We start from the raw sequence: 13,130 nt of genomic DNA on the forward strand, positions 1-13,130 counted from the left end.
GTAAAGCCATCTGTGAGAACCTGCTGTTTACACTACATCTTTGTATATTGTTTGCGTGCTAATAAAAAAAGTTTGTTTAAGGGACGTTATGGTTCCAAGTAAAGCCGAAAAACCCCTGAAATTCGCCAGTTATGGTAAGCTAAGCAACCATAACTCGCGCCACCACCGTGCACTGCTAAGACTAACACCCAGGACATCAAAGATGACATTGCAAATGTCATTGATGACATCACTGATGACATCACATGTGCATTTACTTTTCATGAAATTTGTGTATTAGGGATTTTTATTATAATGTTGCGAAAAAAGTGTCAAGGATCATTGCAATAAATATCATACTGCAATTAGTGCTTTGAACGATGCATTGATATAAATAGCATTGTATTATGGGGTTCTATCTAGAATACTGAGGTACTAATGGAGAAACATAGCATTGTGTGCAGCGTACAAAATGAAAGTATAATATTTGTAATGTTAATATGTTGAATAATGAAATGATAATTGTCCTGAAATGTTTGAAAATAAACAAAATGGGGGTGTTCTGAGGACGTTCTTCGTATTGTGTGACTGCTTAGCTGTATGCAATGAGGGAGTGGCACAGAGAGTAAAGTGGAAATGGTAGAAGGGGTGTCGAAGAGTTACGCGGTCCACGGACACCGCGGCTTACTTACATTATAATTACATTTTCCATTGTCCAAGTGTAGTGCAGTCCCAAAATACGACTCTACGTGTGCCAACGATCTTTCTCAAAGTGATGTAATATACAAAAGTGGTTTCGTTTCAGAAATGTCATCTTTATCGTGTCTTACGTTTTTGCTACACTTCTTCAAAAGAAGTCTTTCAGCACAATCTCTGTCTGTCAAGGTAAAAAAAAAAAATAGAACCTTATACTGGGAGTCGTGGGCCTCTCCGGGCCGCAAGAAAAAAATTGAAGCAGCTGACCTTCACTGTGAACGAGCATAAATGCTTACTTTGCAACATTCTGTGTAAAGCCATCTGTGAGAACTTGCTGTTTACACAACATCTTTGAATATTATTTGTGTGCTAATAAAAAAAGTTTGTTTAAGGGACGTTATGGTTCCAAGTAAAGCCGAAAAACCCCTGAAATTCGCCAGTTATGGTAAGCTAAGCAACCATAACTCGCGCCACCACCGTGCACTGCTAAGACTAACACCCAGGACATCAAAGATGACATCGCAAATGTCATTGATGACATCACTGATGACATCACATGTGCATTTACTTTTCATGAAATTTTTGTACTAGGGATTTTTATTATAATGTTGTGAAAAAAGTGTCAAGGATCATTGCAATAAATATCATACCGTAATTAGTGCTTTGAACAATGCATTGATATAAATAGCATTGTATTATGGGGTTCTATCTAGTATACTGAGCTACTAATGGAGAAACATAGCATTGTGTGCAGCGTACAAGATGAAAGTATAATATTTGTAATGTTAATATGTTGTATAATGAAATGATAATTGTCCTGAAATGTTCGAAAATAAACAAAATGGGGGTGTTCTGAGGACGTTCTTCGTATTGTGTGACTGCTTAGCTGTATGCAATGAGGGAGTGGCACAGAGAGTAAAGTGGAAATGGTAGAAGGGGTGTCGAAGAGTTACGCGGTCCACGACACCGCGGCTTACTTACATTATAATTGCATTTTCCATTGTCCAAGTGTAGTGCAGTCCCAAAATACGACTCCACGTGTGCCAACGATCTTTCTCAAAGTGATGTAATATACAAAAGTGGTTTCATTTCAGAAATGTCATCTTTATCGTGTCTTACGTTTTTGCTACACTTCTTCAAAAGAAGTCTTTCAGCACAATCTCTGTCTGTCAAGGTAAAAAAAAAAATAGAACCTTATACTGGGAGTCGTGGGCCTCTCTGGGCAGCGAGAAAAAAATGGAGGCAGCTGACCTTCACTGTGAACGAGCATAAATCCTTACTTTGCAACATTCTGTGTAAAGCCATCTGTGAGAACTTGCTGTTTACACTACATCTTTGAATATTATTTGTGTGCTAATAAAAAAAGTTTGTTTAAGGGACGTTATGGTTCCAAGTAAAGCCGAAAAACCCCTGAAATTCGCCAGTTATGGTAAGCTAAGCAACCATAACTCGCGCCACCACCGTGCACTGCTAAGACTAACACCCAGGACATCAAAGATGACATCGCAAATGTCATTGATGACATCACTGATGACATCACATGTGCATTTACTTTTCATGAAATTTGTGTATTAGGGATTTTTATTATAATGTTGCGAAAAAAGTGTCAAGGATCATTGCAATAAATAACATACCGTAATTAATGCTTTGAACGATGCATTGATATAAATAGCATTGTATTATGGGGTTCTATCTAGTATACTAAGCTACTAATGGAGAAACATAGCATTGTGTGCAGCGTACAAGATGAAAGTATAATATTTGTAATGTTAATATGTTGTTTAATGAAATGATAATTGTCCTGAAATGTTTGAAAATAAACAAAATGGGGGTGTTCTGAGGACGTTCTTCGTATTGTGTGACTGCTTAGCTGTATGGAATGAGGGAATGGCACAGAGAGTAAAGTGGAAATGGTAGAAGGGGTGTCGAAGAGTTACGCGGTCTGCGGACAACGTGGCTGTCCGTGGACAGGGCGTGCTACATCCGCGGTTTTCCAGCAAATCCAGCATGGAAAGTCAGGGTGTTGGTGCTTGGAGATATGTTTGTGCATGGTTTACAACAGTACGCTCGATGCAGGCATTTTGAAAAGAACTTTGATGTGAAAGGAGTGGAGGTGGTGTGGAGCACTGTGCCTGATTGCAATGTACAGGGAATTGTACAAGTTTGTGAGGATATGGCCACGATGACCAGTCCGCATGTGTTAGTTTTGCACTATGGTGCTTTCCATTTGGGCAACCTCAGTGCCCCTACTTTGTTGGCTGATTTGGAACGCTTGGTTCAAGCCGTAATGAAGATCCTTCCAAATGCGAAAGTAATTTTTTCTGGATTACTACCTAGGGCAATATGGGACAATAGTTCAGTTTTTTTTCCTCAGCAAAACATTGCTAGGTGTGTCATCAACCGAGGCATGTGTGCCTTCATGCTTAGAGCTGGTATGTTCTTCTGTAATAATGAGAATATTGATGCCGGTAATACTGTTAATTTTAAAAAAGATGGCATCTCTTTATCTTTTACGGGAAATGCCTTTCTATTTTGGAATGTAAGGGTTGCTTTGGAGAAGGTTATGTGAAGATTTTAGGAGTAAACTAAGAAAATAAAACCAGAAAAAAATACAAAATAACAGGTGTCTGTCAAGCATCTGTAAAAAAAACAAAAAAACGGCTCTTTTCAGAGCCAACTTCAAAGGGGAAATGGGGCACACTATTTAAATTTACATTCACCACGCTCAGATTCTCGATATGTCCGCGGACATGGCGGTAGTCCGCGGACATCAAAATCACTACGTGGGGGTTCAGTATGTTCTATGTTACATGTATATGAAGTCAGGGATATTATGGTTAAGTTGCGCTACGAAAAACCTATGAAATTCAGTGAAAAAACTTTGTTAAAGGGACGTTATGGTTAAGTTGTGCTACTAACAACCTATGAAATTCAGTGAAAAAAACTTTGTTAAAGGGACGTTATGGTTCAAAGTAAAACCGAAAAACCCCTGAAATTCGGCAATTATGTTAAGATAAGCAACCATAACTCGCGCCAGCATGCACTGCTAACACTAACACCCAGGACATCAAAGATGACATCACAAATGTCATTGATGACATCACTGATGACATCACATGTGCATTTACTTTTCATAAAAACTCTGTACAAGGGATTCTTATAATGCTGACCAAAAACTGTCAAGGATCATTGGGATAAATATCATGAGCTAATTAGTGCATTAAGTAATGTATTGATATAAATAGCATTCTATTATGAAGTTCTATCCAGTATACTAAGCTACTCATGCAGAAACATAGTGTGTGCAGCATACATGATGAAGGTGCCATATTCATAATCTTGCCATGTTGAATAGTGAAATGATAACTGCTTTCTTATTAGAGTTTTGCGTACTGTGAAACATGTAATAAGTAGATAATAAAACCCACTTAATACATAATTATTACAAAAAAAACACAAAGAGACAACAACACATACAAATATGAGTATATACAGGGACAGTGAAGTAAACAAAAAAGCAGAAGTAGTAGCAGAAAGAGTTCATAACCTAACTGATTGTCTTTATGCAGAGAAACTATTGCTCTGTTTCAAAGCTGCTACTTACCATATGTATGTGTATCACATGATGTGACTGCACCCAGAGGAAAGGAGAGTGAGTATAATGTATACAAATATGAGCATATACAGGGAAGGTAGAGTAATAAAAATAAAACTATGAGAAAGTGCTGATAACCCTAATGATTATCTTCATGCACAGAAAGGATTGCTCTTATTCAAGCCTGTGTCTTCCGCTATGTATATGTTTCATGTGATTTGACTTGACCCTAAGTCTACAAATATAGTACCTTTTCAATTTTTACTTCCTGACTGTTACTGAAGAAAACTATGTGGCTTAGATATGTCAGTAAAGGAAAAAAAGGGAGAGCCAGCCATGTGATGTCATCAGTGATGTCATCAATTACATTTTTGATGTCATCTTTGATGTCCTGGGTGTTAGTGTTAGCAGTGCACGGTGGCGTGAGTTATGGTTGCTTATCTTACCATAACTGCCGAATTTCAGGCGTTTTTCGGTTTTACTTTGAACCATAACGTCCCTTTAACACAGTTTTTTTCACTGAATTTCATAAGTATTTAGTAGCGCAACTTAACCATAACCTCCCTTTAACAAAGTTTTTTCACTGAATATATATATATATATATATATATATATATATATATATATATATCCAAAGTCCATTTGAGCCAAGTCACATTCTGCAATGCCACCTAGTAGCCCCTGTATGATGCTTCACTAGAGAAACACACTTCCCCATTCATTTTAATTCAACAAATAAGGTAGGCACCATAATGAACAAAACAGTGAGTGCTAGGTGCTAGTGTCTTGTCTCTTTAGAAAGATCCTTCCCACTCATATAATGTGACATAATCAGAGTGTACACTTTAAGTGTGTTATTTAATCAATGCGTAAAACAGTAACAAAGGCATTCATGAGTAGTTTACACTAGCCACCGCCATGACATACAGTGACATCAAATGCAGGGCAGAAACAAAATGGTGTTCTTATCAGGTCTTTTTTGTGCTAGTTACATGGACAAAACCAAGGCAGTCGCCATAGGTCAGGATTTTGCACCAAAGTGACACAAATCTGGTCAAGAGAACATCCATTCTTCAGTATGTTCAAGTTCTGGGATTAACTGCAAGGTCACTGTCTCTAGTGAATGTTCAACAAGAGATCCAGAGCAACATTCTCTCTTTTCTCATTAAAGCCAGTTTATGGTTGACTCCAGTCCAATAGGTTAAAATCATAAAGCAGTTGTTGCAGTATGTGCAGATTCTATTAAGCAATACAGCATGTTCCAAGTAAAATTTATCTCTAGCACCTCCTCCTTCCTCTCTTTCTCATTCCTAAGCTTCTCCTCTTCACTTCAATCTCTTGACTCTTCCATCACTCCTTCAATGTTTGACAAGTTTCCCCTTCACTTCCCCAATCACTTCCTCCGTCTCCTTACGAAGGTGTCCCTAGTTCTCCACCACACTCAATAATTCTTCTGTAAACAAGTCTTGATTTTCCTCTCTCTCTCTCAGCTCCTCTTCAACTAGCCCCCCCAGAACTATGGTTCTTCTCCTACCAATCTTCTGGATCTTTCTGCTGGCAGTATCATGCTCTGCTTTGTCTTGTGGGATGTTCTCTCCCCTGTGGCCTGAGTCTCTCTCTTCCTTACTTTCTTGGTCTTTCTTACCCAGCCTCTGGGCTCTTTGCCCATCCCCTGGACACTATGAAACAGCCTCATATCTCCTTCTTACCCAAGCACTCTGGGCTCTTTTCACTGACCTTGACATCCTTTTGCCAGCTGGTTAGTTCTCTTAACCACCCCCTTTTAGAGTATTTCTCTTTCCAGGACTTCTGGTCTTTCTTTCCTTCCAGGGTCTATGTTAAACATATTTACTTATAGTTCCCTAGGACTTTCTTCCAGCCTCTTATCTACTCCTTACTCTGACTCCTGGGTATCTCTTGGTCTAGCCTCCTAGATCTCATCTCTAGTCTCCAGTCTCCTGCTCCAGCTTCAGCTCAAGTGCATACACATTACAAATGTACACTCAAGCAACTAAAATGCATAATTCAAGCAATATGTACCAATCATTATCATGACCTCACACAGCATATGCACCACCCAAACTGCGTACACATCCCAAAATACACTCATGCAAGGAAATTCAGAACTCACATATAACACACACACAAAATATCGACACAACCGCCCATACTGTTTTTACACAGTCCAACATACACTGAAGCAAGGAATATAGAATTCACATGATACAGACACAAAATGCATAGGCACCCACAGTTTGTACACAGTCCAACATACACTTCGGCAAGGAAAAACAGAATTTACACCCAAAACCCACAACATGCATACGCACCCAACCACACTGTGTACAGTCCAACATACACGTGTAGGGGAGAGGAGACTGAATTTTTGCTAAGACTCCAGATTTCAACAACGATTAAGACTGGCCCCATTTCTGAGCAAGAGTGTGAGACTCATGTGTTTGAATCTAGTAGATGTCCGTATTGTGATTGCACAAAACACATGCCAGAAAAATGAAGGATTTGAATTTGTTATTGCATAACATGATGCTATAATTTTGCACCAAATGTCTTGGAAAAGAAGTCCAGAGGATACATTTTTTAAAGACAAAGTATCAAAGGAATTTATTATACCTGATACATTATTTTAATATACAAATTGAATCATGATTTAATCAGCACTACAATTACAATTTACATAGCAGGAAAATTAAGAGCATACAAATTAAATACAATTCATAAAATTCATCCAAATACCATTCAATCGTTTATTCATTCGTCCACATGCAACCATCATTCATCCATACAATCATACCAACCAACAGTGTATATGAGATAGAACCTATAAAAAGTCATAACAACCAATTTATAATTTGAATTTTATAAAAAAAGCAAAGTGCAATCAATGTACGTGACCACAATAAATTGTGCAAGTGGTCTGATCTTGGGATGGGTCAAGTGAATGTCCAAAGGTGACCTCATCCCAAATTTCTCAACCGGTTTCGACATATGTACATTTTTTGAGTAACGTCTTTGTCAGGAGACAAATATCAACTCTGAAAAGAGAGGGAGACATAAAACTCATGAGACCCTAACTCTCAGGTAGCAACATGAGGGGGAAAAGGCCCCCAAACGACAGTGGTTATACCATTATTGAAATGTATAAATCTAGACAGAAACCTGCTACCACCCCGGGGTCATATCTCTAAGGTGGGATGAGGTCACCTTTGGACATTTACTTGACTCATCCCGAGATCAGATCACTTGCACAATTTATTGTGGTCACGTACATTGATTGCACTTTGCGTTTTATAAAATTCAAATTATAAATTGGTTGTTATGACTTATTATATGTTATAACTTATGCACACTGTTGGTTGGTATGATTGTATGGATGCATGATGGTTGCATGTGGATGAGTGAATAGACGATTTAATGGTAATTGGATGAATTTTTATGAATTATATTTAATTTGTATGCTCTTAATTTTCCTGCTATGTAAATTGTAATTGTAGTGATGATTCAATTTGTATATTAAAATACTGTATCAGGTATAATAAATTCCTTTGATACATTGTCTTTAAAAATTGTATCCTCTGGACTTTTTTTCCGAGACATATAGTAACACTAATACCCTAGCCCAGAGTGGAGGGTCTCCTGTGGCTTTCAGAAATATATCATTTTGCAGCACTACATCCCATTTATGGGCTGAGTTGCACTTAAGAACATGAGACTAATACACACTAAGTTAGACTAATATCCTCTAATCTCTCATATTTCCCTATTAGCATTCAGGGCAGATCAGTCCATGTTTTTATATCATTTTGGTGCTGATTGATAAACTGAATGTGAAGGCATTTGTGTTCTGCTAAGTTAAAGTGAAATGTAGGAAAAAGAAACATGAAAAGTTAGAACCGTTTTGCTGTCTTCATTTGGCTTGAAGTGAGCCCATTGTTAAGTTTGCAAAATTGGAATGCATTGCAGGAGAAATATAACTCTCTCATCCATTTTGCTGCCATTCCAAGCAGCTCAAAATGACGACCTGCTGATGGACAAAGGGAGGTGGTTCTAATGGAGAATGCCATCACCTTTGGAGGTTTCATTACATTTTATGTAGGCAGATATACCTTTTGGGCAGTCTTACGCAGAAGGCTTAAAAAGGCCTGCTCCAGGCTGGTTCGCTATCTTGGCTGGTTCGTGTGTATCAGATGAATCTAGCAGTCTCAGACACTTTTAGGGGGTAATTCATAGAATTTAGCGCACAAGTGGCGCACGCGTCTGGCGCACAGTGTGCGCGTGCGAATCCCTGCGCCAGCCGCGTGCGCTAAAATCCATTTCCGTGCACAGCGTATTCATGGATTCCAGCTACCAAAACCAGCCGTGGCGCACAGTGGCGCAGCGACCCTGCAGCAGCGCCAGTTACGCCCCCAAGAACGCCTCTCGCGCAGGGAAAAGCCATCAAAATCCCCAATCCAGCTCAAAGGGCTGCGCTAACCCTGTACCAGCATGGCAACCGGGCTACGTGTATCACTGGGGTGCGCAGGAAGTACCTCACGTCATTTCAGCTGGGTACGTGTATTTCAGGGGTGAGCTGGAAGTTTCACACGCGATTCCATCAGGATACGTGTACATCAGGGGTGCGCGGGAAGTTTCACACGTGAATTCAGCAAGGTACGTGTATATCAGGGGTGCGCAGGAAGTTCCACACGCGAATGTCCTGGCTATGTGTATTTCGGGGTGCGCGGGAAGTTTCACACGTGATATCAGCAGGGTACATGTGTTCTAGGGGTGCGCTGGAAGTTCCACACACAAATGTCCTGGCTATGTGTATCTTGGGGTGCGTGGGAATTTTCACACGCGACATCAGCAGGGTACGTGTATTCCAGGGGTGCGAGGGAAGTATCACACGCAATTCCATCAGGGTACGTGTATTCCAGGGGTGCGCGGGAAGTGTCACACGCAAAAACAGCAGGGTACGTGTATTCCAGGGGTGCACGGGAAGTATCACACGCAAAATCAGCAGGGTACGTGTATTTCAGGGGTGCGTGGAAAGTATCACACGCGATTCCATCAGGGTACGTGTATTACAGGGGTGCGCGGGGAGCACCACACGTGAATTGCACGTGTGGTTCCTCCCAGGTGTTCCCTCTACACCCTCCACGGCCCCTGCAGGTGGCCCACACCACAGGGGCCTACCCTGCACATGACCTGCAGGCACCCCATCCACCATGGCCATGCCCCCCAGCCAACCCACATGTCACCTTGCACTACTGCCCACCAACGCATGTCCCCCTGCACCCCCAGCCACCAGGGGCAGCCTCCACCAGGCCCCCACCCATGTCTCCCACCACCCCCACCCCCCAGCAGTGCTGGGGCAGCCTCCACCAGGCCCCCACTCATGTCTCCCACCACCCCCACCCCCCAGCCACCAGGGGCAGCCTCCACCAGGCACCCACCCATGTCTCCCACCACCCCACCCCCCAGCCACCAGGGGCAGCCTCCACCAGGCCCCCACCAATGTCTCCCACCACCCCCACCCCCCAGCACTGTGGGGCACCCTCCACCAGGCCCCCACCCATGTCTCCCACGCCCACCACCCCCCAGCAGTGCAGGGGCAGCCTCCACCAGGCCCCCACTCATGTCCCCTATCACCCCCACCCCCCAGCCACCAGGGGCAGCCTCCACCAGGCCCCCACCCATGTCTACCACCACCCCCACCCCCCAGCCACCAGGGGCACCCTCCACCAGGCCCCCACCCATGTCTCCCACCACCCCCACCCCCCAGCAGTGCACGGACAGCCTCCACCAGGCACCCACTCATGTCTCCCACCACCCCTACCCCCCAGCCACCAGGGGCAGCCTCCACCAGGCCCCCACCCATGTCTCCCACCCCTCCACCCCCCAGCAGTGCAGGGGCACCCTCCACCAGGCCCCCACTCATGTCTACCACCACCCCCACCCCCCAGCAGTGCAGGGGAAGCCTCCACCAGGCCCCCACTCATGTCCCCTATCACCCCCAACCCCCCGCCACCAGGGGCAGCATCCACCAGGCCCCCACTCATGTCTACCACCACCCCCACCCCCAGCAGTGCAGGGGCAGCCTCCACCAGGCCCCCACCTATGTCTACCACCACCCCCACCCCCCAGCACTGTGGGGCACCCTCCACCAGGCCCCCACCCATGTCTCCCACCACCCCCACCCCCCAGCAGTGCAGGGGCAGCCTCCACCAGGCCCCCACTTATGTCCCCTATCACCCCCACCCCCCAGCCACCAGGGGCAGCCTCCACCAGGCCCCCACCCATGTCTACCACCACCCCCACCCCCCAGCACTGTGGGGCACCCTCCACCAGGCCCCCACCCATGTCTCCCACCACCCCTACCCCCCAGCAGTGCAGGGGCAGCCTCCACCAGGCACCCACCCATGTCTACCACCACCCCCACCCCCCAGCCACCAGGGGCAGCCTCCACCAGGCCCCCACCCATGTCTCCCACCACCCCACCCCCCAGCCACCAGGGGCAGCCTCCACCCGGCCCCCACCCATGTCTCCCACCACCCCCACCCCCCAGCAGTGCAGGGGCAGCCTCCACCAGGCCCCCACTCATGTCTCCCACCACCCCCACCCCCAAGCCACCAGGGGCAGCCTCCACCAGGCACCCACCCATGTCTCCCACCACCCCCACCCCCCAGCCACCAGGGGCAGCCTCCACCAGGCCCCCACTCATGTCTCCCACCACCCCCACCCCCCAGCCACCAGGGGCAGCCTCCACCAGGCCCCCACCCATGTCTACCACCCCCCACCCCTCAGCATTGTGGGGCACCCTCCACCAGGCCCCCACCCATGTCTCTCACCACCCCCACCCCCCAGCAGTGCAGGGGCAGCCTCCACCAGGCCCCCACTCATGTCCCCTATCACCCCCACCCCCCAGCCACCAGGGGCAGCCTCCACCAGGCCCCCACCCATGTCTCCCACCACCCCCACCCCCCAGCAGTGCAGGGGCAGCCTCCACCAGGCCCCCACTCATGTCCCCTATCACCCCCACCCCCCAGCCACCAGGGGCAGCCTCCACCAGGCCCCCACCCATGTCTACCACCACCCCCACGCCCCAGCACTGTGGGGCACCCTCCACCAGGCCCCCACCCTTGTCTCCCACCACCCCCACCCCCCAGCAGTGCAGGGGCAGCCTCCACCAGGCCCCCATTCATGTCCCCTATCACCCCCACCTCCCAGCCACCAGGGGCAGCCTCCACCAGGCCCCCACCCATGTCTCCCACCACCTCTCCCCCCACCCCCACCCCCCAGCAGTGCAGGGGCATCCTCCACCGGGCCCCCACCCATGTCTACCACCACCCCCACCCCCCAGCACTGTGGGGCACCCTCCACCAGGCCCCCACCCATGTCTCCCACCACCCCCACCCCCCAGCCACCAGGGGCAGCCTCCACCAGGCCCCCACCCATGTCTCCCACCACCCCCACCCCCCAGCAGTGCAGGGGCAGCCTCCACCAGGCCCCCACTCATGTCTCCCACCACCCCCACCCCCCAGCCACCAGGGGCAGCCTCCACCAGGCACCCACCCATGTCTCCCACCACCCCCACCCCCCAGCCACCAGGGGCAGCCTCCACCAGGCCCCCACCCATGTCTACCACCACCCCCAACCCCCAGCACTGTGGGGCTCTCTCTACCAGGCCCCCACCCATGTCTCCCACCACCCCCACCCCCCAGCACTGTGGGGCACCTGCCAGCAGGCCCCCACTCATGTCCAACTCATGTTCCCCTGCACCCCCACCCCCAGCACTGTGGGGCACCTGCCAGCAGGCCCCCACTCATGTCCAACTCATGTTCCCCTGCACCCCCAACCCCCAGCACTGTGGGGAGCCTGCCAGCAGGCCCCCACTCATGTCCTACTCATGTTCCCCTGCACCCCCACCCCTCAGCACTGTGGGGCACCTGCCAGCAGGCCCCCACTCATGTCCAACTCATGTTCCCCTGCACCCCCACTCCCCAGCACTGTGGGGCACCTGCCAGCAGGCCCCCACTCATGTCCAACTCATGTTCCCCTGCACCCCCACCACCCAGCACTATGGGGCACCTGCCAGCAGGCCCCCACTCATGTCCAACTCATGTTGCCCTGCACCCCCACCCCCCAGCACTGTGGGGCACCTGCCAGCAGGCCCCCACTCATGTCCAACTCATGTTCCCCTGCACTCCCACCCCCCAGCACTGTGGGGCACCTGCCAGCAGGCCCCAATTCATGTTCCCCAGCCAACATGTCATCACAATCTAGATCCCTGGTCCCTATGGTCAGCCTCCAAATGCAAAACACCCACCCGAGTATTGCATCCACCCACTTAGAAATGGCAATAAAATGATAGAACACCAATTGCAAGTTTGGAAACGAACACATGTCCCTCACATACACCCAATGGGTGTCGGTGAATATCAAAACCCATATCATGATATGCATGAAACCAATGAGATGATACTACACATTGAAGTTTGATCAAAAAATATGTATTAAAGGAATCATAAATTGAATCAAAAATAAACAAACAGAAATGGGAATGTAAAAAAATGAAAAGAAGCATATCCGTGAAAAAAAGCAAAACCAAAAATCATAATCCAAAGGAATGGTGTCCAAAGTCACAGTCCACAAAAGAAAATCCAATGGAAAATTATAATTGAAAGCCATTGCTCCATGGGTAAATTGTAAAAGTAAAAGAAAATCCAACAGTGAACTATGTACAGATGAACAAGCCAGGGTCCATTATCCCAACAAAAGAAATGAAACCTATCTAACAACACTAACTAATAAAAAAAAACTATATTAAAAAATGTGGCCCATTGTCCAAAAGGTCCAAAAC

The sequence above is a fragment of the Ambystoma mexicanum genome, chromosome 9 (assembly GCF_040938575.1).
Source record: "Ambystoma mexicanum isolate Mex_15411 chromosome 9, UKY_AmexF1_1, whole genome shotgun sequence".
Lineage (NCBI taxonomy): Eukaryota > Metazoa > Chordata > Amphibia > Caudata > Ambystomatidae > Ambystoma > Ambystoma mexicanum.